This window comes from Felis catus, chromosome A1 (assembly GCF_018350175.1).
Source record: "Felis catus isolate Fca126 chromosome A1, F.catus_Fca126_mat1.0, whole genome shotgun sequence".
Lineage (NCBI taxonomy): Eukaryota > Metazoa > Chordata > Mammalia > Carnivora > Felidae > Felis > Felis catus.
The window spans coordinates 96,646,290-96,674,047 of record NC_058368.1 but is presented as its reverse complement, the minus strand read 5'-3'; the positions used below and the strand labels follow the sequence as shown (position 1 = coordinate 96,674,047).

At 37.5% G+C, this 27,758-nt stretch overlaps 1 long non-coding RNA gene across 3 annotated transcripts in view; it reads left to right on the top strand.

Annotated features, from left to right (window-relative positions):
- LOC123385484 overlaps positions 1 to 27,758 on the top strand; it is a 198,179-nt gene that overhangs the window by 151,290 nt on the left and 19,131 nt on the right. For all 3 annotated transcript variants that reach the window (XR_006598097.1, XR_006598100.1, XR_006598101.1), the window contains one exon: positions 7,535 to 7,600. This is a non-coding gene — a long non-coding RNA (uncharacterized LOC123385484). The remainder of the gene's footprint in view (positions 1 to 7,534; positions 7,601 to 27,758) is intronic.

Here is a 27,758-nt window from a genome sequence, read left to right as displayed (position 1 = left end):
ATGATGTGGATGGAGCTAGAGAGTATTAAGCTAATCAAAATAAGTCAGAGAAAGACAAATACCATATGATTTCACTCTTATGTGAAGTTTAAGAAACCAAACAGAACAACATAGGGGAAGGGAAGGAAAAATTGGAGGAAAAAACACAGAGGGAGTCAATCCATAAGAGACTTAAATACAGAGAACAAACTGAGGGTTTATGGAGGGAGGTGGGCAAGAGGGGTGGACTAAATAGGTGATGGCATTAAAGAGGGCACTTTTTGGGATGCCCACTGGGTGTTCTATGTAAGTGATGACTCACTAAATTCTACACACAAAACCAATTTTACCCTATATATTAACTAACAAGAATCTACTAAAAACTTGAAATTAAAAAAATGGATGGCTCTTTTTGTTCTATTTATATTGCTTTATCATGACTTTTTTCTCCCTAGCAACGTAAAAGCACATGTAGTCAAAGAAAAGGTATATAATTAAAGAGTTTATGAAGTTCTATTTATATTGCTTTATCATGACTTTTTTCTCCCTATCAACGTAAAAGCACATGTAGTCAAAGAAAAGGTATATAATTAAAGAGTTTATGAAGTGCTTAACATAGCAGACATTCAAAACACAGGAAAGAGATACAACAAATCTGGTCTGGTGAACTGAAAAATACTGGGGTCATGTGTAGACCTCATGCTTCTTTAATGGCAAAATAACTGTTTACCTCCAAGAAAAAATTTTCATGTAGAAATGACAGCCACCCAGGTGGCTCAGTCAGTTGAATGTCCAACTTTGGTTCAGGTCATGATTTCGCAGTTCCTGAGTTCAAGCTTCACATCAGGCTTTCCACTGGCAGCACAAAGCCTGCTTCGTATGCTTTGCCTCTCTCTCTCTCTCTCTCTCTCTCTCTGCACCTCGCCCTCTTATGCCCTCTCTCTCAAAAATAACACTTAAAAAAAAAGAAATGACAGCCTTGAGTTGCCAGACCTGCTTATTTTTCTTTCTTTCTTTCTTTCTTTTTTTTTTAAATGTTTGTTTATTTTTGAAGAAGACAGAGACAGAGCATGAGCGAGGTAGGAGCAGAGAGAGAGGGAGACACAGAATCTAAAGCAGGCTCCAGGCTCCAAACTGTCAGCACAGAGCGCATCATTGGGCTCAAACCCACAAACTGGGAGATCATGACCTGAGCCCAAGTTGGACCCTCAACCAACTGAGCCACCCAGGCGTCACCTTTTTACTTAACATTTTTTTTTGAATTTTATTTATTTTTGAAGGAAAGAGAGACAGATAGTGGGGGAAGAGCAGAGAGAGGGGGACTGAACCTGTTAATTTTTCAAGAGAAGCCCATGTGCTGGTGTTTTATGTAAAATCTCCCAACATTTATATTTTAGCTTAATTTTTAAAAGTTCAGGTTAAATTTTTTTCTGTGGGCAGGATTTGGCTTGGAGCATGTAAACTTCCCCTAGAAACAAAGAAATGCCCATCAGTGAAGATGATTCTCGTATATGTTAGAATACAGAGTGATAGCTGACATCTCTGTATAAGTTTCTTTTTTTCCTCCTTGGAGCCTGAGTGTATCTTGGAAGTAGCATGACTAGGTCTTGCCATCATCCAAGGTGTCCATGGCCATATTCTTAGCAGCTGTATGAATCTCATCACGTTCTTTAAAGTTTTGTACCCTTAAATTGTTCACGCAAATGAGACTAAGGATGCAGTTAGATAATGTATCAATCATCAGAATCGCATAGTTTCTTGCATTTATTTATTTAAAAGATGACCTTAAAAAATGTTTGTTTATTTCTGAGAGAGAGAGCGTGCACACAAGCAGGGGAGGGGCAGAAAGAGAGGGAGACACAGAATTTTAAGCAGGCTCTAGGCTCATAGCTGTCAGCACAGAGCCTGACGCGGGGCTTGAACCCACGAACCATGAGATCATGACCTGAGCCTAAATTGGATGCCTGACCGGCTGAGCTACCCAGGCACCCCAGTTTCTTACATTTAACAACTTGTTTTAATTTTCATTTTGTGTTTTTGTTGTTTCCCATGAGTAACACCAAAGAGTAAAGAGCTGTCTTCATTCGTACGTGATCACACAGGTTAAGTGCTGACTTGAAGACTTCTGAGTATCTCTTCTGTTGGACTCTGAGGACAACACCTCTTTCTGAGAGGTACTGATGTTTTGCAGTTAAAGCTCAAGTTAGGCTCACATTTTCTTTGTGCCACATTACATGCAGATAACAGGTTTTTAACTTCTATATCTCTCTCTTGCTCCAGCAAGATGAACACCGATTTATGATCCCTAGGCCTAAGGAAGGATCTCTTGGGGCATTACCTAACCAGTTTTCCAGTTGTGTTTTAGAGGTAGTGACAACAGCATTGAAATTATGAATTCAGGAGCATTTAAAGGGGTTACCATTACCAGATTCTCATATTTCCAATGGTTTATTCCAAATTCTTATTTGTCTCTCAGTAATACTTCAGTCTGCTCATAATGGTTTAGAACAGCTGGATTTAATGTGGGAACAGATTTCCCCTAACAGATTTTTCAACACAGTAGTCATTCAGTTAGTGGCTGGGAGTCATAAAGCTACATTGCAGCCTCTTCTCAAAAATTTGTAAGATATTCGAATTATTTGTTAAGAAATATTAGCATGTTATTTTCATCCGTCTCTCGAAATGGTTCTTGGTCTCCCCTCTCACCCCCACCCCACATTCCTGCTTTCCCTGACTCTTTATCTCAAGATTTTGGTCATTTGTATTCCTCTTATTCTGCTGTTTCCTGGTTTCTTACCATCTTAATAATTCATGGAAAAGTGAAACAAAGTCTTCCAATTTTAAATCAATCTTTGAAGATTCTAAAATTCTCTATAGGGAATTCAGCTCAGGGAATACTCCTCTGCCCAGCTTCCATGCCCAGAGATTGCCTAAATGTGACAAATGAAGGGGTTCCTGGGTGGCTCAGTGGACTGAACATCCATCTGGCTCTTGGTTTCAGCTCGGGTCATGATCCAAGGGTTGTGAGATCCAGCCCTGCACTGGGCTTCACATTGAGCGTGGAGCCTGCTTAAGATTTTCTCTGCCCTTTTCCTCCACTTGCGTGTGCTCAATCTCTCTATAAACAAACAAACAAACAATTTAAATGACAGGTGAAACTAGCATCAGCAATGAGTAACAAAGGTCACTGCAGACTAGGTTACCTGGGTTCTGACAGAAGCCAAAGCCAAAGCTGGTTTCTCAGTCTCATGTCCACCATCAAGGTGGTGAAGGGAGGAAAGATTATCTCCTCACTTTCTCAACTCAAAGAAACGGTAATAAATATGATTGGGTATAGTCTCAGAACACTGAGTAGCTAGGTCGACCAGCTGGCAGAGTGACTGATATTAAAAGGTCAGATACTTGATTTTCTCTTCCGTCTCTTCCATGAGAAAAGTTGGCAAGCAAGAATGACAATGGATTTAGGAATACCCATCAGTTTATTAGCCCAAATGGAAAGTGATTATGGAGGAGATCAAGGAAACATGAGTGGGGCTACATGGATACCAAGGCATGGAGAAATATTTAGAGGTAAACTCTGTTTCAACTTGGCGAGAATAATGAGTTAAAGCAGATGATCTAGGATGCCTTATGGGTCTCTAACTTCAGAGACTGGACTGCTGGTGATGACAATCTGGAAATAGTGAATACTGTTTGGGGGTTCTAAAGGTTTGAGAGGGAGGAAGGATGAATTACATTATAATATGTTGAATATGAGATGTCTGTGACACTACATCCAGGCAGTGTCATTATTCAGGAAAGGCATAATAGATTTAAATTTCAGAAAAGAGGCTTAGGAGGATGTACAGTATGGAATTACCAGAAAAGAGCATGGACATGCCTACTCTATGTATGGAAAATGTTGCATTCTAGGGATCACAAACCTTAGAGTCGTTGATAAGAGGGAAGTTGATGAAGTTGATAAAATGAAGGGAGGTGATAAGGAGGAAAAGAATAAGAGGTAAGGGGCCCATTGGTGTTACAGGGCTGCTATAGAGTGATAAGTTGGCCTACAAGGAAACTGAGCAGTAGCCAGTGAGATGGAAAATTAATCACCACAAAATGCGGGCATAAACCCTCAGGAAAGCATTTTACATTGAAGACCATGGACAGCACAGTGAATAAATAAATGAAAGCAATTAGGGACTTTGACAAGAGAAATTATAGAAGTAAAGGTAGTATAAATTCAGGGACTTGAGCAGTGGGTACAAAAACATATGATTACGAGAAAGAACTGGAAACTCAACGGAACTAAGAGATTTTTCATTTTCCTTTTTCACTTGATGGTGTGTGTGTGTGTGTGTGTGTGTGTGTGTGTATGTGTTAAGATGGGGACAACTTACCCGTGTTTACAGGGTGTGGGGATGGAAGATAAGGGAGACAGAAGAGAGAGAAAGCGTGAAGTTATAGGGGAGGAAAGAAGGAACCAAGAGCGAGTCTCAGAAGGGTGACTGAGCAGAGGTGGAAAAGTGGGTCCTGAAGCATAGAAGGTACTGACAAGAAGGGGGTTTGCAAGATAAGGGCAATGGCCTGTGTTGGTGCAGGGCAAAGAATGTCTAAACTTGATTTCTTCATAAGTAGAAAAGAGTTTCTGCTGATTGGCTGAGCTTGAGGGGGTTCATGAAGAGTCGGAACAACCAATATGGGAAATGACAGAAGCTGCACAACGTGGTCATTTAAGGAGAAGGAGGAGTGATCCTAGAGAGGAGTGATCCTAGAGAGGATCCTAGAGATCCTAGAGATCTCTTATTTTGTATTAAAATAAAGGGAGGTGATAAGAAAAAGAATAAGAGCTAAGGGGCCCCTTGGTGTTAAAGAGTTGCTGTAGGGTGAAATGCTCACTAGCGGTGCTCAGACCATGGGCTTGCAAAAGCCTGGAGCTCCCACTCACCCGGTCTACAGGATCCTGAATTTCTCCTCTAAGATCCTGATCCATCCAAGGACTCTGGGATGGTGTTTTCCTGCCAAGTTCAAACTGCTTTGAGCCTCGGGTGCAATTTGAAAAGCTCATGACCAATAAAGGAAGGCCTTCAACAAGGAAAGAAATGGGAAAGCCATTTATATCGACAAATTGGTAACATTGCCCTCTAACATAGCCATTAACTAAGTAGACACCATTTCAATGCAAGGAGTTTGTCTCGGTGTCTTTGCTCAGTTGGAACTGATGAAAAGTGCTTTTATTCGTTTGCTTATAACTTGAGCAAGTTACCTTTGTTCTGGGGGCTCCACCGCATATTTCCGGCTCACTCATCTGTGGCTGAATTTAATGAGACCTACATCTTGCTGTGAAGTAGGTTGTGGCAATTATTGTGATGATTATTAAATCATTTTCCCCAGTCCTTTTAATCGTGGAAATGTTTAATTTTCCAAATCCCAAGTCATCTGGTAAAAGAAAAAGACTGCAAAAGCATCAACGCTCCCCTACCTTGGCCTAAAGTACAGGTTTTCCCTCCCATCTCCTTGATATTTACCGACACCCATTATGGAAATTAAAAAGCAGCAGTAACCCACATCATGAGGCACTTGCTGTTTGTTTGGAGATATGAGATTGAAAGTTGAGAAGGGAGACCAACACGAAACTTAAAGGTTGTCATGGCAAAATGGTGAGATGGCGTATAAGGATGATATTTTGGAAGTCTACAGTTTTATTTTTTGGAAATTCATGTATAAGTGTGTATATATATATGTGTGTGTGTATGCATGTGTGTAATATATTACATATGTTATATCTCATGTAATATACATGATTTTTATTATATATTTTACCATATATTATATATAAAATATATTTGTATTTATATTCTATAAATATATTTTATATATAATTTTATATTATGTATGTAATAGCATTTTTTTGCTGAACTCTGAAGATCCTTATTTTTGAGTATATTAGTGTATGTATTTTGAAAGATTGTGAGTTGTTGGGAAGACATTTTGGAAACTTATTTGCATTTCTTACCTACTTTCTTACTTATGTCAGTTACAGCCGAGATGCCCACACATGCAGTTTGCCCAGCAAAGTTCCAGTTTACCTCTGTTGTCTCTGATGTAATTAGTAATTGTGTCTTTCTTTCACTTTGGCTTAAAAGGCAATATTTATGTTCACCTTACCTTGGTATAGAGACCACGTTGTATTTTACCTAGGATAGCAAGTGACAATAAAGCCCTACTTTTCAATTTGGAAAGTCTTTTCAGTTTGGTTTTCCTGGTAGGATGTGTTGTAAAGTGACCCTGATATAAACCCTTGCTGGCTCTCTTAGAAATGGTAAGAATGCCTGCATTTCTGCAACTTATCAAAATATAGGAAAATGTGAATGACCTTATGGTTATGCCTTTTGCAGCTCATTGCCAAAGCTTTATTTTACTATAAATGTAAGAGCTTGAAAACATTGTCAAAAGCAGATCCTGAAAACGCTACAGATTTCCTTCCATAAGTAATGCAAAGTGGGGAATGATTCATTTCTGCCTGTGAAGTTGAGAAAAATAAATATTTGATGATATGACAGTCATCTTTGAAAAATAGACTGCTTTGAGGAATTCATTAGATTCCTTTATCACTTTTACTTAGAGAATATTGAAATTGGTTCTGAAATAATCAACATGTTCTACCAAAGGTAGGGAAAGCATGTTATGTCGGTATGAAACCAACGTGCAGTTAAGGTGTAGGACCATGTACAGAATTTAATAATTTTTTATTGGCTTTTAAGAAGTTGCCTCACTGTCATGTTACTTCTGAAGGATGAGAAAAAGACAAGAAACAAACTATTACGATGAGTTTGCCTATTACAGCTCTCTTTTACCGAGCAAGATGGAACTGATAGGGTATACACAAAAATCAAATTCTTTCTTCCCTGTCACCCCCTGTTCAAACCTACCCCTAAGCAAACCAACTTGCTTTGCCGAAAAATCCTTTCCTTGCCCCTGGATGAAATCAGGTGTACCATGGAGTGTTTATGACCCTTCTTAGATAAAATCTAGCTGCTCTTAGACTCAAAAATGGCCTTATTTGAGTTAAGATGTCTCTGATAGGGAATTAATCATAATTAATCACATAATTTCAATCTTGGGTTGGGCTTCATGAAAGGGAGCTGATGATAGTTTATTGTCTTTTTCTTCATTTCTTTCTTCCCTACATTCCTCTGCAAGGACAGGGGTTTAGGAGAAAGAGGTACAAGGTTAGGTGGTAATTATAATTATAGTCCATCCTTGGTTTACTCTCAGCTTGGAACATGTACAAGCCCATGGGATATTCTGGGTTTTCTAAACCCATATTCTGCTCTTGTACCCTGATTGTAGCTTCCTTGGGGCAGGCAATACATCGGGTTCTGTCTTTCGAGGCTTTCAAATTGGCCACAGATGCCTGATCCTTGGACTACAAAAGTGAACTCCACACGGATTTGCTTTGTTGGGATCTCTACCCCTTTGGGCGATCTTACTGTGTAATGTCCCCTTTAAAATAGTTTTAGGCCGGTCCCTTTCTGGGCCCAAGCAAAAACTCATATATTCTTTTCCACAGGTGGAAGGACAGTGGCCTGCCAGTACAGTTCTGATTCTCTTTGCCATGGGAAGACAAGACTTCAAGGTAAGCATATTGTCTCCATGTGCTAGGAAACAACCCTTGCTTCTCTGCATGTTGGGAGTGGTAAAGAAATTAGTATACTGACAAGTGTCCCATAGGAAATTTTTTCTCAGCCTCTTTAACTTTTCAAACTTTGTGTTACCTTAAGATAGGGACATAGTTTCATGTGGGAGAAGAAAGGCAATTCCACACGACTTTGGCCATCTTCCCCACCACCAACGGAATATATTTAATCTCTTAGTATGTCCCATATAGATGGTCTAGCGCATCTTTCAACAATAGAGGTTGGCAAACTTTGGCCTGCTGGCTTGCTACCTACTGGTACTTTGAGAATAATTTTTATGATTTTAAATAGTTGAAAAATATTCAAAAGAAGAAGAATGTTTTGTGACATGTGAAAGTCATGAGAAATCCAAGTTTCATTGTCTTCAGAGTTTTATTGGAACATCATGCCTGTTCATTGGCATGTTACCTATGATGCTTTCTCCATATGACGGCACAGTTGAGTGATTAAAAGTTTGTAAGCTGAAAAGCTGGAAATATTCACTATTGAGTCTTTTTTGGGAAAACTTTGTTTACCCCTGCTATAGAATGTAGGCTACTTGACATTTATTTTTACTGTTCTTGGCTATTGAGTTTTGAATGAAACTGAGAGAGTAAAACTTCCATTTTAATATCCTTTTATTCTTCATATGAAAACTCTCAAAATATTCACACTCTTAATTTATGATTCTTTAAATATTTTTTTAATGTTTATTTTTGAGAGAGAGAGACAGAGAGTGGGCAGGGGAGGGGCAGAGAGAGAGGGAGACACAGAATCCGAAGCAGACTCCAGACTCTGAGCTGTTAGCCCCGAGCCCAACGTGGGGCTCGAACTTACAAACCATGAGATCATGACCTGAACTGAAGTCAGACGCCTAACCGACTCAGCCACCCAGGCACCCCTCTTAATTTATAATTTTTGGATCTTTCCATTATCCATCTACATAGAGGTTTCAAGAACACAGACAGTACGCTATGCTTTCTCATCAGGAATATTTGGGGCTGGAAATGGTGTACACGAGACCTCTCTAGAATAATTTATAATATAGAACATTTAACTTTTGGGACAACCCAAAGCTTAGGATCAAAGCCCAAGTTACTACGAGCCGCACATTGTTGGTGGTCTGTTGGCAGTGCCTGGTGGGGTGAGGGATCCGCCTGCCTGGTTTCAGTTGAGGATGGTTTCTTCTTAAAGTCATGAAAGGGTAGAAAATTATGACTCTGATGTCTCAGCAACTTAGATTTGAGTATGGGAACTACATAAAGAAACAAAACAGAAATCACAAAATGATAACAGATGAGCAGAAATGTTAATTTGGAGAGTCACAAGTAAGATGGGTAGGAATTACCAGCAGCCCTAATGCTGCATGGCATTCCACAAAATAATTTACGTGATTGTTTCCAGAATTTGAAGTTTGGCAGAACTGGCTATTAACTATATGAAAACTCTTTGTAATTTAGGTAAAAGATACACGTATAAATCTGCTTTGGGTGGCCTCCATGGACTCCTTGATGGTTTCAGAGTATATTGTACATTTCACATTCTTTGTGTATTTGCTCAGAAGATTTCCTTAGACTAGAGGCACATAGGTCACCCTCTTAAAAAATCCTACCTGGTCTTTAAGAGTTCACTCAATTTTATCTCTGCTGTGGCATTAATTGTACTCTCTTTCTCTCTTAGCATTTTATTATTCCTCCTAATTGTTTCAAAACCACATTTTATTGTGCTATATAGTTTGCATTTGTATCTCTCTCTCTCTCTTTTTTGAAAGTGGGAACCGAATCTTGAGTGTTTTGTCTTACCACAACCCTGGTCCTTAGTAGGTTTCACAAAAACTAGCTATTGAAAAAAAGGCAGACTTTTAAGTTTAATAAGCTATTTAAGTTCAATAAAATTGAAGCATAAGTCAAAAAAGTGACTATTGATCTGTTTCTATGCAAAGTTACAGTTTTCATTGTCCATTTTTTCCCCCAGAAAAATCAATGTTGCAGTGCACAATTAGCTCTTATAGAGTTACTGCACAATGAAAGCCTTACCATCCTGTGGATGCTCTCTATGTATCTATCTATATATCTATGTACCTATCTGTGTACCTATTTTCAATTTTGGAAGATAAATCTGAAGAAGAATCTTAAAGAGTTTCCTCTTTAAGGGAATAAAAAAGGGTATCCCGTATGCATCGATATGAGTTTAACTGAGTCAGAAAGTCCAGAGGTCATTCATACAAATCAGCATGCAAAGTGCTTTCAGATGATATGGTGTTTCTACGATACCTACTTTCAGTGGAATATGAGTTGTTGATGGGCTTGGTTTGGCCATGCAAGCTTTGCTAGAGCACTCTTTTGCAAGACATTGTAGAATTTCCTTTGGGGAGTTTTCACAAGTCTTATATATCTACACTTTTGCTCAGGATAGTTTCAGGCCCAGAGTCCTGCATTAAAAAAAAGAAAATTGGCTATGTAGGTGGTAACTGAATTCCATTTAGCCAGTGCTTACCATCTGACTTGATTTGATTTTTCATCTTTATTCCAAAAATTGCTTCTATTAAAATGGTATCAAATTGTTATATAAGGATACTGGTTCTAAAAAAACTCTCTTCATTTTTTTTTAAAGAAATCATCATAACATTTTCTGAGTAGGCATTTAAGCAGTATATTGTTGACTAGTTGAATGCTAGTTGAGTAAGTAAATGACAACAAAGTAGAGAAATAACAGCATCATGGAAGTTTATGATGTTTGCTCAAATCTATTTATTGGTATCTATTCACATCAAATTACCCACGTTTCTTTATTGTAGTCGTTTTACAAAAAGAAAAAAAAAGGAAAAAGGTAGGAAGCCTTATTATTTTCTTTCATTGACTTCACATTGAATATGGTCATTAGGCAGACTTATTTTGGAGTTTCTCCATCTCATATTCCAAGAATAGCCAAATGACTTAATACAAACGTTCCCGAGGTATTATTAGTCACTGGTTTTGAAATTTTACTTTCAACACTGTTCTCTAGACAAGTCATTTCATTTCCATACCCTAATTTTTCCATTTTCTAAATGCTAGGACTATGACTGTTTTATGGGAATAAGTGAAAGTTCATCAAATTTTATTCAAAATAAATTTGAACTTTTTAAATGGAAGTATGAACACTGTATTACATAGGGTATCATTTTAGGTAATGACAACATAACTTATTATACTTGCCTATTCCAGCGTGTAAGTCATGTTGTTATTTGTCTTATCCCCTGGAAAGATGTGCTGGGAGGAAAGTAGACACTTTACTGGGCATCTAGGCTTATTCATGCATTTGAGGACAGCCAGGATGACCTAACACCCATCCATTCTGCTACGTGTTAATTTGTGTGTGGAAATCACTTTTCTGAAACACTGGATTTTGGAGAGGGATGCATTGGCCGCTTTCTCTGAAGGGATGCACTGGGGAATGGAAGCATCCATTTGAGTCAACTTTCTCTATCAAGATGCAAAGATTTAAGGCAGAAGGTGAAATGTAGTTAGATAATGATGTAAACGTTCTGTGGATTACTTGAGCTGTGTGTGTGTGTGTGTGTGTGTTCTCACATTCCATTTTTTTCCTTTGACCTCTCCTCATTTCTTGTTACACATGAGCAATTGTTTGTTTTAGGGAAGCTTATCACTATATAACCAAGGAACAAAGGTATCAAATTTTGGCTTGAACTTCTAAAGCTGTGGTTGAGGTGTGAAATGGCAAGATTGGAAGACGATACATTCAAGCAGAACCACCTTCCCTCTCAGGAGAGTTTGAAGATCCTCTGAATTTAGGAGGGGGAGGGGAGATGGGAAGGAACAGAAGAGTAAGACAGTGGAAAAAAAACCTCTTGGAGGGAGATGCTGGAGAACAGAGATCGTTGCTCACACTTGCTGAGGGGATCTCTTCCTCCAGCCTCTACACTCCATAAGCACCCTGAAAACTGAGATGCTCTCCTGTAGAGACACAGAGGAAGGGAAATGAAAGGTGAACAAATGGAGTTTACTCGGCAGGGTTCAAGTTCAGCGTAAATTAGAAATACTCTCTTACATTTCTAGATGGACTGGGACCTCCAGCTAGAGAGTAAATGCACTTTTAAAAGAAGGTAAGAAGTGAAATTTCTCACACCCCTGTTTGAGTTTCACACCCTGTGAAGGTTGAACTGTCAGAGTCCGTTTAAGGACACATAGCAAAGTGAGTCCTCATTGTTTGCTTGCTCGACTTTGCTTTCCTTTGATTAACACCATGCTTCCGGCCTTCTCCTGGCTCAGATAGCTGTCTAATTGAACTGTCTCACCATTGGCTGTCACCATAGCACGAGTGCTATGCACAAGACAGGGTCTTCCATATGCTTTCATTTCTTGATAAGCAAAATGTATTTACCTTTCTTGTATGCAATTTGTTAGGGCACTATGAGGTCATCTCATAAACCAGGCAGGTTCAACTTGTGTCTTTCTGTTTTGACATACGTGAAGAATAATGTATTTTCATATCTGTAATGTTAGCTTACTAGGTTATGATTTTGTTTTTACTTTATTTTCTTAGTTTTTTTAATTATTTTTTTAATGTTTATTTACTTTTGACACAGAGAGAGAGAGAGACAGAACATGAATGGGGGAGGGGCAGAGAGAGAGGGAGACACAGAATCCGAAGCAGGCTCCAGGCTCTGAGCCGTCAGCACAGGCCTGACATGGGGCTCGAACGCACAGACCACGAGGATATGACCTGAGCTGAAGTCAGATGTTCCAACCAACTGAGCCACCCAGGTGCCCCGTTTTTTTTTTAATTTTAAAGAGAGAGAGAAAGAGAGCGTAAGCAGGGGTGAAGGGGAGAGAGAGAGAGAGCATCTTAAGCAGGCTCCATGCTCAGCCCAGAGCCCAGCGTGAGGAGCTGAAATCAAGAGTCAGGTACTCAACCAACTGAGCCACCCAGGCACCCCTGATTCTTTATTCTCAAGTTCAAGGGTGGGTATATCAAAATTTATGATGTCGATATAGAATGCAATCCAGAGGGAAAATATTTCCACCCTTGGTTTTGATCTAACGCAACACCGCCCATGACCCCGAATTTTATCAAGTCATTTCTCATTATGGGCTATGTGGCAAACAATTATATACCATGGAACAATTATTTGAGCATTTGAATTTTAATGGGAGATCTTTTAAATGCTATGTAATTTGTGGGGGAAAAAGTTGATGTGATTATATATTTACAAAAGACTTTGTTCAGATAAAGTTAATGGACTAATGATCACCTGAGAGAAGAAATGTGTACCATCTAAGACTAATGAGAGTATCCCTTACAGTGTAACTTTTAAAAAAATTTCATTCTTATATTTAATGCTTTAGTTACATACCTTCAGGCAGTATATCATTATATATTCAAATTTATATAAATACTATATAAATGTGTATATGTATATTATATATAATTATACATATAAATATGTACAAAAATCCCCTATATATACACTATTATATACTATGTGTACAGTGTCTATAAATATACACACGCTATGCACACACGTATATATGTATATACATTCACAGATCTCTCTCTCTCTCTCTCTCTCTTTCACTCTCAAGAGTCATTGTTTACTATTATTCCCTGACTTCTTCATTGTCAACCATGGTGAGGTCTCTGTTTTTGATTCGTTTGTTATCTGGTTAGAAACCTTTCTTGTTTTCCTTACATTTTTTCTTTCATTTTTTAAAACATTTATTTATTTTTGAGAGAGAGAGAGAGAGAGAGTGTGTTTACAGGGAAGAGGCAGAGAGAGAGGGAGACAAAGAATCCAAAGCAGGCTCCAGGTTCTGAGCTGTCAGCACAGAGCCTGATGTGGGGCTTCAACTCATGACCTGCGAGATCATGACCTGAGATGAAGTCGGATGCATAACCGACTGAGCCCCCCAGGTGCCCCTGTTTTCCTTAGATATTTAAATATCCATCATAATTTCTTTTTTCCTAGATAGGTGAATGATACATTGGTCAAATGTGAAATTCTAAAGTTGTAGCTCCCTTTTTATGACTTGTAGACATATTCACGCTCTCTTCTAGCTTCGTGGATTGCGGAAGAATTTTCTATTATCAGTCTCTCAGCACCATTTTGGGATGTTGGAAGTGAACGATAGGGGCGCATTAAGATCTAGTAATAAAAGGCCAATTTCACATAACCCCTGGGCATGCACAGATTTCATAATAGGCCATTTTCCCCAGTGCTCAGGCTTTCAGGTTCTGTGCCAGGGGCTCCAAGTCCAGTCTCAGGTAGCCTTTCTCAGATCTAAGTCATCTCTTATATTCCAGCAACCAATAGACTTAGGCAAGGAAGATAGATTGGAATTATTAATGGAGAAAAATGGAACTGCATATGATTGCCATTTTTCCCAGAATCCTCTGCTTTATTTCTTTATCGTCTCCCTCTTAAAATTTTAAAGAGATCAAACTGTTTCCCTTAGTCCCTGGGAACTCCTATACAGACTTAGTCCTGAATTAATCACTTCTGCGTTCCATCAGTTAATCATTAGGTAGAATCTAGTCTAGATTCACACTATTCTTTTGGAATCTACAACTACTTCTAACTTGTCTATGGACACATAGCTATAGCTATACCTAGTTGTACCTAAGCAGATTGTACGTCTCAAGTGAACACTTCTCAAAATAGGAAAATAATCATGCACTGAGGGTAAGAACAAGTAAAAGCGTAGCTCTAAAAGGCCCTTGGAAGTAGTTTTCCTTTGAGTGGGCGTGACGTTAATAGAGCAGATAATAAACTCTCTTCAGGGGCCAGAGAAGGACTGTTTTCTACTTATCAGGTATGTTGAACCAGGGTAATCCCCAGGCGTCCTAAAGAGCACGCCAAACTCTGCTGTTATGTTTCAGCCCTAGAAAATAGGGTAGAGCCATCCATACAGATGTGCAGTATTGTTTACACTGGGGCAAGCAGCCATTACCTTACTGATTTTCATTCTCAGTCTTATCGGATTAAGATAGGGAAATATGTGTGGAAGTTTTTTCTCCACAGGAATTGATTTTAGAAGGACAAAGTCAGGAATGCGATTTTGTCCACATGCTCCTTCAACAATTTTAGGCAAATGCTGACTCTCTGAACAATGGGGAGTATGTGAGGAAGGAAACGCCTCACCCCCATGGGATGCTCAGGTGCTAAATTCTATTGCTTCTCACTTTAGCGCTGGGGAGCACTGCTTTGTTTAGTGTATTGATTCCAGATGTTGGGAAAATACCCAATTCATTTAGGAGAGCTCAGATTTCCTGCACAATGGCTCATGGCTACACTCTGTGATACACACGCCCCGGCACCATAACTAATGGTTACAACATGTATATCTGAAACAGTACTTCCATTTTATTCCCAAATAGGCACCACTCAAGCTACTGGGGACTGGTATGTATAAAACCTCAGCGATTTAAAATTAGGGGTAGTACACCGAAATATTTGAACTATGCCCCCAGACATACACATCGACTGTTTTCACTGATGTGTGATTCTATTTATTCTCACCCTCATTTAATCCTTCTGAAAATCCTATAAGTATTGTCGTTACCTGTCACTTGCCTAAGATTACACAACAGGTGCCAGAGCTGGGATTTGAGTCCAGTAACCTGATTCCAGAATCAGGGCTCTTCACTCCCTCAGGAGCTTTGAAGCTTTCCTATAATCACCCTGCATCTCAGTTTTCTCAACCCTGAAATAGGGTTAGTTAAATTAAGGTTAACAAAGCATTGAGCAGCTGGTACATATTAAGTATTCAAGAAATAGCTGTTGTTGTTATTACAGCAATTATTAAGTATATGTTCTGTGCCAAGTATGAGGCTAAGTGTTTTATTTCATATATAATAGAAGATATTAATTATGGGCTTACAGGGGTGACGTGTGCTAGCCAGAAGTATAAGGTACCTTGGAAAAATAGGATGAGGGCTTAATGAATGTAATCTTTAGGTCTGGGAAAGATTCCCTCTGGAGGTTACACTTAGGCTGTATTTGGAAAAGTGAGCAGGAATTCACAGACCAAAGAGGACCAGGGAGAAGAGTAGCATATAAACGTATTGTAGATTCATTCTGGGCTGGAGGAGGCTGGGCTTCCTGAAACAAGTTAAAGATTCTGGGTTTTTTTCCATGCGCACTTAGAGGTTGTTACAGGGTTTCAGCAGGAGAGTGACCTGATGAGATTTGGATTTTTAACATCACTCTGAGTGCCGTATGAAGAATGGCTAGAGCTAGGTTATGAGTGGGTACATAGAGATCAATTAGGAGGTCTTTCAGCAGCTGGTAGGAGAGATAATAGTGTTGTAAATAAGGGTGATGACCTTCGAGAAGGGGATTCTTAGTGGATTCAAGAACCATCTAGCACGGGAAGAGAATGGATTGGCAAATTGTGTCTAGTCTTATTTTTTTTTTTCCTTCTTCCTGCTTGCCAGTAAAATAGAACTCTAGTGTAGTTACTAATCCTGGGTGGTATGTATTTCTGGGTTATACTTGCCTCTTTGTGTTCCAACCCAATTTCCCTGTTGTCTCCTTCTACGTTCTCATTTCTGTTTTTTAAATAATTTTTTAAAGTTTTTATTGATTGATTGATTGAGAGAGAGAGAGAGAGAGAGGAAGATGGGTAGAGATAAAGAGAGACAGAGAGAGAGAGAATTCCAAGCAGGCTCTGCACTGTCAGCACAGAGCTCGACATGGGGCTCACATTCACAAACTGTGAAATCATGACCCAAGCCAAAATCAAGAGTCCAACGCTCACCTGACTGAGCCACCCAGACATCCCCATTCTCATTTCTAAACTCAGCTTTAAACCTTCCTATGTTGCCACTGCCCTACCGTGTCCTTACCCCCACCTTGCCAGTATTCAAGGAGATTCTAGTACCATTTTGAGTAAATATTTGATCTGATAAAAATAATTGAAATTTTTGAACAAATACACTCTCTGCATCCAAACATGAAAAAGTGGCCTTTTCAACAAAAGGCAATTGTCCTTAGTCTTTTTTTGCATACAGGTAAGTCAATAAACAGTCCTATTCACTGACTGAATAAGCATGCAACATTATTCTACTCATTTGTACCAATGATCACTTTCATAGGTCGAGGTCATATTTACAAGAGCCTCTTCTACTAGACTGATACCTTTACTCTTCTTCATTTATTATCAAAGGGTTGGAATGATTTTAGAGCAAGAGTACATGATTAGGACACACTTCAGGAAGATCACCTTGCATTGGTGGGAAGGATGATTTGAAGTGGGAAATAGATTTGAAATAGATTTCTCACTAGCAGAGAAATAGTGTGGTAAATGGAAAATCATAAATACAAGGTTATGCAAATTTGTATTTGAATCTTGGTGCCGTCATTTATTTGACACGTATTTGAGTTTCTATTAGCTATAATAATGAGATGAGGTAGATTTGCAGAGGTTGTCAAGGACCAAATTATTTCCAACCTTCTAGCCATGGTATGAAATTTAGCCTTTATTTGAAGTACAGTTGGATGATATTAGATAATGGAAAAACATGATTTAAGCTTTGTAAAAATCACTGCAGCACCTAAAGATGATGGGTTGGTGGAAACAATGACTGCAAAAGGCAAACAACCTGAAGAAATCTGATCTTCATTTAGATTCTAGAAAGGACTGTGCTAATAACCCCAAAATACAATCACATAAAGTAAAGAAAGCAGAGCTCTTGGAACATAAAATGCGACACTGGAATAGAATACCAGCTAAAAGGATTAGATCATTTAGTGCAGAAAAGCTCCTGGAGGATGGCACAAAAAGTCAATGACAGGGAAATCAGAGGGCTGTTCCAGCAGGTCCATTCTCAAATTAATGGCATTCTAGAAAGAGAAAATACAGGACTAGAAATTGTGAAGGAAAGAACCATCTCACAAGTAAGTGATCCGAATTCCCAGACTTAAAGGATTCACCATGTAATCAGCACAACAGATGAAAAGGATATATATCAAGGCACATTACTGTAAAATAGCAAACTTTTCAGCCACATCTCGCAGAATTCACAGGAGTTTCCTGCAAATTATGGGGATTGCAGTGGCTTCCCACTTTTTAGCAATGGTATGTACACCGGAAGACAATGGAACAATTCTTGAAAACTTCTGAGTGAAATGCTTCCTGGCCTAGAATCTCAAAGATGTTACTATAAATTACCAATGAAGAATAAGGGTAGATAAATACATTTGCATTTATACAAGTTGTTAAAAATTTATCTCGCGTGTTCTTTTTCAGCACGTTATTAGATGAGGGACTCTATGAAAATGAGTAAATGAAGAAATAGGAAGCATGGGGTCCATGACACAAAGCACAGATACTGAAAACTAGCAAAGAGACACTCTTCAAGATACTGATGAGGGAGGATTCCAGAATCATATCTGTGTATCAGGTTTAAAGCCCAACTGGTCAGATAGAATAGGTGAGAAGAAACAAACAGTAGAAATTCTTTAAGAAAAAAAGGTGCAGTAGACAAAAGATGTAACGTGTGTTTGAACGTACTGAAGAAAAATCTCACATCGGCAGGAGAGTGAGGGTTAAATTTATTATAAGTGTCTAGAATAACTAAACATGCGTGGGCTTGGCTACAAGTAGCATTTATGTGGTCAACATAGTATAAATACTGCATCTATCTATCTATCTATCTATCTCCAAAACAAGATGAAAAATAGGAGAGAATGATGAAGGTATAGGAAGTAAATATGTTTTTGGAAGGGAACGGTAAGAACCAAATCCTCATGGTCTCTAGGTGGAAGTAAATAGATAATACCTCAGAATGAAAAATCAAGAAGCAGTACGAATCTTGTGATTGCCTTTGCTGATAACTAGACTCAGTATTCTACTTTGTGCAAAGTGTTTATTAGGGGTCCAAGATATGAGAAAGTTTGCTGTCCACATTTCGGACTACCATGACCACCCATTTTGGACTACCATGACCATGAGTAATGTAGTGGTAAGTGGCCACCTTATTATTCAGTCAGCAGTTACATAATTGTCATATGACAATTATGACATAATTGTCATAATTCAGTGTTCTCTCTCCTTCTCTGTTCACAATGCTACTAATATGGTAACTGCCTTCATAAAATCAAGCTTATTACAGTGTTTATCAAAATGTGGTTTGCATTAACCTGTACAGTGTTTTTTTTTTTTTACAAGAGAGCAAAATGTATTCCCTTTGGGAAAAGGGAAGTAGGCTGTCATAAACATATTTATACAAAAACACACATACACAAAGGTAAGTACCAGACGAATGGAGAGTGATCTTCTCTGAGGAGTTTGATAGGACTCTGAATTGGGAGAATTCCTTCCTAATGAAATTGGTGGAATTCATTTATTTCTTTGAACCATTTACTTGTATAACTGATAAGCGTTACAAGGACATTTTTCCACCTTTGACTCTGCCTGATGTGTTCAAAGTGGATTCTGGTAGAAAGAGACAATGAACGCGAGAGTGGAGGGTTTTGCAGTCATCAAGAGGAGAAGGATGTTAATAACACCTAACAATTCTAATAGCACTAGGGCATTTCAGTCATAGATGTGGGGAAGTTTCCGATTTTCTCTGGTTATCAGACTGCCAGGATGGATGATGGCAGTAAGGACTAGAGTGGTATGAAGAGAGGGGTGGAAGGGAACCTGTTCAGAAGCAATCTTGGAAGTAGAGCCAAAAGAACTTGCAGATGAGGGAAGGGGGAGAAAAAGAAAAACAAGGAGTGACTGCCCAAAAGTTGGGTTTCTTGACCAAGCGGGTAGATCATGGTCCTGTGTAGAGATGAGAACACTGGGAAAGGAAGTGGCTGTAGGAGAAAATCAAGGATTTTGTTTTGGATGCCACATCCAGTTGGAATTGACAGTTAGGACATAGAAGCGGAGAGATGAGGGTAAGCACTTGATAGCCGCCTGCTGACCTGCCTTTCTTCCCTGTGAGGTCCTGGACTCCTGAGTGCTGTGTCTCACTCATTATCGTCCCTTTTTGACAGCCCTCCCAGCCAGGGAGGTAACAGCGTTAGATCTAAAGTTCCTAGTTCTCTGTAACTCACTAGTAATAATAGATTCTTGTTGTGTCAGTCTTTTCCCTGTCCTAGAAAACACTTAATAATTCTTGTCGCCTAAGTTCCCTGAAGGCATATTGTGCGCATCAATAAGATATCTGTAAAGCATATTGAGCTTTTGGGGGAAGAGAGCTGTTTTATAAATTATGAAGTATTAGAGTGTTGACAGGCTTGAGGTGCTGGGTAGAAATATTCACTGCCTGTCCAATCAAAAGAAAAATGTAAAACATTAGATCAAAAGGTGGGCCTGCCTTAATGTTGTGAGGCTTTTGTCTTGTCCTGTTCTCCCCCTTCCCCTTGTGTTTTTCCAGGGGGAGCGCTCTTAGATAAAACACGAATCCTAAAGTGTCTAGTGGGAGGTGGGGAGGGAGGGATTTAATTTATGAAGTGACTTGAATGAAGATAGTATAGTTACCAAAGGTGTGAAGCTAAAAAAAAAAAAAAAAAAAAAAAAAAAAAAAAAAAAAAAAGAAGAAGAAAAAAAAACAGAAAAGTCAAGGAATGCATAAAAATTTGATGAAGGCTGCCATTTGCTGCCTTTTTTCTTCGGTTCCGTTTTGAGGCTTTCTGCTTGTGCTCTCTTTCTGTTCTCTGTGTCTTTCATGAGCTTCCCCCACTCCAGCAACACACAAGCAAATTAGGAAGTTTGTCATCAGGTCAGCATGTTTAAATTTTCCTGAGATTTCATATTCTGTGAAGATTCCCCTTGATGCAAAACCTCAAGGATGCTGGACAGCTTTCACGTACCTGGTCTCCAAATCTAATACTGAACGAGCAGTGGACTTGTGCTACACTGTTCTTAACGACCTCGTTAATATAGAGGTTTCTTTTCATTCATTTGCCAGTGAAAAACTAAAAATGAGAGTGTGATTTTCACATTTATACATGTCAAAAAAATAGAAGGCATTTTCAACCTAGTACGTAACAGAACCCCTGCTCTCTGCTTAGTAGTTTTGCCAAGTTACCTAATCTAAGTGTCATTTTCTCACTTACGCAATGCCAATAAAAGGGGACCTATATATATATAAAATTAGTAATATCTATATAAATATATAAAATTATTATACAATAATAATAGCCTGGAACCTGCTTCAGAATCTGCATCTCCCTCTCTCTCTGCCCCTCCGTGGCTGCACTCTGTCTCTCTCAAAAATAAATAAATATCAAAAAAAATTTTTTAAACAAACCTACCATATAAATTTTAAAAGGGACAATAATATTCCTTGGCATTTACCACTAACATCTCTGATTGCCCAGGCAGTCAATGTAACTTCTAAATATTTATAATTAAATATGAACCCCTTACAATGTTAATTTTACATTTTTGCAATTATATATAATTGCAACTGCAATTATATGTAATTATATATTATATATTTTACTTTATATAATACATATATCATATAATATTATAAGGGTTATATGAGATAATTACTATCATGTGCTAAAAATAGTGATTGCTGCTGTTTATACTGGTTTTTAATTATTAGTTGTATTAAGGTTGTTTTCTGCTTATATATTTACTTGGTGTTTATCTCTGAATTAAGAATAAATCAGGCTATGCACTGTGTGTGTGTGTGTGTGTGTGTGTGTGTGTGTGTGTGTGTATGTATGTGAGTGTATGAAATTTATGTGAGGAAGAATATGAGCTGTTTGGGATGCAGTTGGTCAAGAGCGGGGCAAATCCGTTAGCTAAGGGTGAACACTTCTTAACTTTGCCCTCAATTGCAGATAAGTATAAAATAAAACATTATATGTTATAAATACCTTCATAGAGTCACATAAATACAGCTGAAAATTTCCTTCAAAATGGTGTGATCAAACCTTTCCATATATTCGGAAACCCTAAGATGTTAAATAACTTTCTAGGACCCTGGTCAAGGGTACTTACACTGCATTGGCTGTTTGTAAACACATTCTGGTCACACTCAGTCCATGCATGTTATTGTGGAGTTTGGTTTCATTTTAATACATTTTTTTCTGTAAATATGTAAAATCCATGTGTGAAAGTAGAACAGTTAATGATCAGAGTAAATGTGGCTTTAAAAACAAACCTACCAAGGGGCACCTGGATGGGTCAGTTGGTTAAGCTTCGACTTCAGCTCAGGTCATGATCTTACAGCTTGTGAGTTTAAGTCCCGCATCGGGCTCTGTGCTTACAGCTCATAGCGTGGAACCTGCTTCAGATTCTGCGTCTCCCTTTCTCTCTGCCCCTCCCCTGCTGCACTCTGTCTCTCTCAAAAATAAATAAATACTAAAAAAAAATTTTTTAAAAACAAACCTGCCATATAAATTTTAAAAGGGACAATAATATTCCTTGGCATTTACCACTAACATCTCTAATTGCCCATGCGGTCAATATAACTTCTAAATATTTAAAATTAAATATAAACCCCTTGCAAAGTTAATTTTACATTTTGTAACAAATAAGATATCAAACCAATAAAAATGATGTTCAAACACTCAATCATATTCAAACTACTTGAAGGGGAATATTTGGTAGAGTAAGACTAGTAAATAGTAATAAAGGTACAGAATATAAGTAAATAATTGGATAAGTTAGACTTTTCTTTAAAAAAAAAAGTCAAACAAGTAATATAAGCTTGTACCTGAGGGGGGGGGGTGTAGAGAAAGAAGAACCTATCAAACTCAGAAAAGGTGAAGGAGAAAAAGAATAATGATAAAAACAGGAATTGATGAAAACAGAAAGCAACAAGAAAATCTATGACGCCAAAGACCACTTATTTGAAAAGGTTGATATCCTTCCGAGGAAGACATACAGGTGGCCAATGGATACATGAAAAGATGTTCAACATCACTCATCATCAGGGAAAGCAAATCAAAATCACCAAGGAGATCTCACTTGACACCTGTCAGAATGGCTAAAATCAAAAAGACAGAAATAACAAGTGTTGGCTAAGATGTGGAGAAAAAGAAACATCTGTGCACTGTTGGTGGGCATGAGAGTTGGCACATCCCCATGGAAAACGGTATGGAGATTCCTCAAAAAAGTGAAAATAGAAATACTGTATAATCCGGGAATTCCATTGCTAGTATTTGTATACGCATGCCAATGTTTCTTGTAGCATTATTTATAATAGCCATGATACAGAAGAAAACTAAGTGTCCATTGATAGATGGATGAAGACAATGTGTTGTTATACACACACACACACATACACATACAATGGGATATTATGCAGCCATAAAAAGGATGATGTCTGGCCATTTGCAATAGCATGTATGCGCCTAGAGAGTATTATGGTAAGTGAAATAAATCAGACTAAAAAAGATAGATACCATATGGTTTCACTCACATGGGGAATCTAAGAAAAAAGCAAACAAAAAAATACACAAAAAGTAGAAACAGATGTAGAAATACAGAGAACAATCTAATGGTTGCCAGAAGTGTGGGGGGTGGGCAAAATGAATGAAGGGGAGTGGGAGGTACAGGCTTCCAGTTATGTAATTAATGTCACAGGGATAAAAGACACAGCATAAGGAATATAGTCAATGGTATTATGATAACGTTGTATGGTGACACATGGTAGTTATACTTGCAGTGAGCATAGCATCACATATAGAGAAGTTGAATCACTATGTTGTATATCTGAAACTAACTTTAAAAAGAAAGAAAGAAATATATATATATATATATATATATATCCTGGTGTGTGTGTGTGTGTGTGTGTGTGTGTGTGTATATATATATATATACACAACATATACACCACCTATATACCATACACACACACACACACACACACACACACACACACACACCATGGTATATATATATATATACCATAGAAAACAGTGAGGGGTTCCTGGGTGTCTCAGTGAAGCATCTCACTCTTTATTTTGGCTCAGGTCATGATCTAATGGTACATGAGATCAAGATCCATGTTGGGCTCTGCGCTAACCACAGGGATCCTGCTTGGGATTCTCTGTTTCCCTCTCTGTCTGCTTCTTCTCCTCTGAAAGTAAATAAATAAACTTAAAAAAGTTAGAAAATTGTGATGGATGATCAGTTTACAGATAATGTGACATGGAGTTAAGTACTATGCCATCTTTATTCTTTCAGAAATTTGGTGACATTAAAGAGGCACTTCTCCAGCATCTTGGAGAAAAGATTGTGATATATTCAAAAATAAGATGTTCTCCCAGAAATCAAGGGAAATAAAAACAAATCAATGAAAAAAAATAAGGAGATTGAAACTGGTTTGACCTATTTCCTCAGGAGTGGATATACGACAGTAAAACATTAAAAATTATTAAACTTGTAGACTCCTTGATAAATAATGTTAGGAAAATTGATTTTATAGTTAAGAATAATAAATTTTCATATTTATAGATTACATTTTAGTACCTTTTATGGTTGGTATTTCTGAAACCTGTAGTCTTCCTAGGGTGCTATCTGCACTTGTCCCCCTATGAGTGAGTGCCTCTTTAAATTGTACACCCAGGTGTTTTACTTGCTTTATTATTATCTGAACAACATTCACTTTGAGCTGGAACCCCAAATGTCTATGCTTTTCAAATGATAATAAACTGTTTACTATACATTGGAAGAGCTTGAAGTTTGTTTTTTTTATCTCCTGGCTGTTCAGAAACTTACATCTAATAATGAAATGATGTGGTTCTGAATTAGTAGTACCTCTAAGTGCAGGACAGAAAGAAGTACAATCCAGAAGATACTCCTGTAGTCCTGGCTGTTAAATTATTTCTGCAAAAGTTGTTTCCAAATACCATGTACAGTAAGTAGCCCGAGTTAATCAGGCGCCTATGGAAACTGGATACATTACTTTTAAGAACCATCAGAAACAACAGGCAATAGAAACAAATTGCCCAACATGTGGATACATCTTAGAAATGTGATGTTCAGTGAAAACAGCACACCTAGAAAAATATATGAAAAAAAATGGAAGAGAAGCAAGTACAACAAAAGTAAAATTTATGCATACCTACAGATATGATTAACACTTAAATCTTAAGGAAATATTAAACACAGAAAGGGGACCTTTGCTTTGGAGAAGAGGACAGGATATGTGTCCTGGAAGCAGCCATTGATAATGTTCTGGTGGTGAATTCACAGGTGGTTATTTTATTTTTATGTTTCATAATTAACATGTATCCTTCTTAAAATATGTGTATATTAAAAATATAAAAAGGAGACTGAAAAATAATGACCTTGAAAGACTGTTAATTTGTAACAAATTATTAGTAATAATATCATAAGCAAATAATTGTACTCTAAATTAATAATTGAATTTTGGCTTTAATTTATATTGCATTAATAATTTAATTATGGCTTTAATTAATAATGGTTTTTACAAATTAGCAAGACAAAAAGTATAACAAATGGTAATTTAATAGTACACATAAATTCTATAAAAGTTAACAGTAATGTTTATGCAGATTACAATAAGGAGATACTGTTTCAAAACTCACAAGAGTTGCAACAGTTAAAAGGGTGATAAAATAAATACCAAGCCTTGGAGACTTGGTGACCCTTTGGGAAGACAGGAATTACCTCAGTCTCATGGCAGAGTTATAAACTGGTATAGCTATCTCAGAGAGGTTTGCCAAATTCAAAGATGTCAAGATTTTAGGGCAATAAATATGTTAGCAATTCTAGGTCAGAAAGTGTACCTCATAGAAACTTTTGTAAATGATGTTGATTTCTACATCAGCAAATAAATAATGGTGGAATATTCATGAAATGAATGGAATGTTATACTGAAATAAACTAAATTTACATATTAATAAGGATAGATCTCAAAAATAATGTTAAGTTTAAAAGTAAGATATAGAAATATATAGACAAAATAAAACATTTATACAAAGATGTAAAAATAACACATGATATATATTTCATGGATCTGTACATATTAAATGTATACAAACCAAGAAAGATTTTGATTTTATCATGTTTTATTCATTATAAAACACATTCTGAAGGAAATAAATTAAAAAATTTAATATTAAGTCTGGGATGTGGTTCATGCCTCTTGCTTAAAATCTCTGAATTTTTTTCTGTAACTTAAAAAATGTTAAACATATATTTATGAAGCCCTTGAGAAAATGGAAAACATTTTCACATACTTGTTGCAAAAGACTTCTTTGTTATATCTATGCTGTGAAAGTAAAAAAAAAAAAAATGTGAAACCTACTTTTCATGGAACACTCAATCTTACTGGAAAAAATGTATATAAAGAAGAACAATAGATCTGAAATATTCTTTGTTTTCCGTATTTGCAGTTAGAAATGAAATTTTGTTTGATATTAATAAAATATTAATTAATACTTTTATTTTCAAGGTAAAATCCCAAGCAAGTTAAAAATATTTACTATGAAATTTTAATCCTGTTTGAGGTAGATTTCTTTTTGTTTGTTTGTTTTAGATTTGAGTGTCCTTTTCTAAGACTCAATTTTTTGAAACAAATAGACTTTTTTTTTTTTTTTTAACGTTTATTCACTTTTTGAGAGACAGAGACAGAGTGCGAACAGGGCAGGGGCAGAAAGAGGGAGACACAGAATCTGAAGCAGGCTACTGAGCTGTCAGCACAGAGCCTGACACATGGCTGGAACTCAAGGACTGTGAGATCATGACCTGAGCCGAAGTCGGACCCTTAACCGACTGAGCCACCCAGGTACCCCAAGGCTTCTTGTTTTGAAAAACAAACTGCAAATTTCTCTGGACATTCTAGATGCATAAAATAAATTTCTTAATAAATTGAAGACTTAAACTGATGATATATTTAAAGTAGAATTTTCTCTTTTTATGAGCAAGACAGCTTACATGAGTAGGGGAGGGTCAGAGGGAAATAATCTTTTTTTAAATATTTATGTTTGATTGAGAGAGAGAGAGAGAGATCAATCGATCCTGAGCCAGGATGGGGAAGAGAGACAGGCGAGAGAAAATCCCAAGCAGGCTTGACACTCAGCACAGAGCCTGTCCTGGGCATTGATCTCACAACCCTGGAATCATGACCTGAACTGAAAGCAAGAGTCAGCTGCTTAATCTACTGAGCCACACATAGGTGTCTCTAAAATAACATTTTCCAAGACCAATTTTTATTTTAGCCTCTCTAAAATATTTCTTCTTCCTTTTTTTTTTTTTAATTCTCCCTAGTACCATTAAGACTCATGAGTAAGATTCACCCATATGATAAATAATCCACATAGTAAAGAATGGGAGTGTGTATTCACATGATAGTAATTGTGGGGAGTAGTAAGGAGTCTGGAAACCTCCACACCCAATTTGCTGAAACTCCTTATATTATACTATCTTTATAACAAAGAGAGTACATAACAAACAGCCAAGTAACAGATGACAAATATTAAAGAAATGTTTATAAGCACAAATAGTTTTTTTTTTTTTAATTTTAAGAAAAACGCAACCATCCAGGTTAATAGAAAGTAGTTTGGCTATTGCATCTGTGGTCATCAGATTTAGACAAATCTAATCCGAAAGTTGAGAAATATAGCTGCCCATCTAGGCATAAACTGCCTTATTTATTTATGTATTTATGTATTTATGTATTTATTATTTTTTAAATATATGAAATTTGTTGTCAAATTGGTTTCCATACAACACCCAGTGCTCATCCCAAAAGATGCCCTCTTCAGTACCCACCCACCCTCCCCTCCCTCCCACCCCCCCCATCAACCCTCAGTTTGTTCTCAGTTTTTAAGAGTCTCTTTCTTGTGCTTTGGCTCTCTCCCACTCTAACCTCTCTCTCTCTTTTTTTTTTCCCTCCCCCTCCCCCATGGGTTCCTGTTGAGTTTCTTGGGATCCACATAAGAGTGAAAACATATGGTATCTGCCCTCTTAAATGCAAGACATTGCTCATTTCATTTGGAGCAGTGGTCCAGCTGGAAGATGATATTTCCTCACCTCAGTTGCTTTGAAAAGTGACTAATGAGCTATAAATCAAAGCCATTGGGTGCGGTTTCCAGAATAACTCTTTAAAGGGCTCTTTCTTGGATGGGAGAACTTTGTTATTTCCCTTGCTTTGCAGGAAAATGAACATGATGAGTAGAAATTCAGA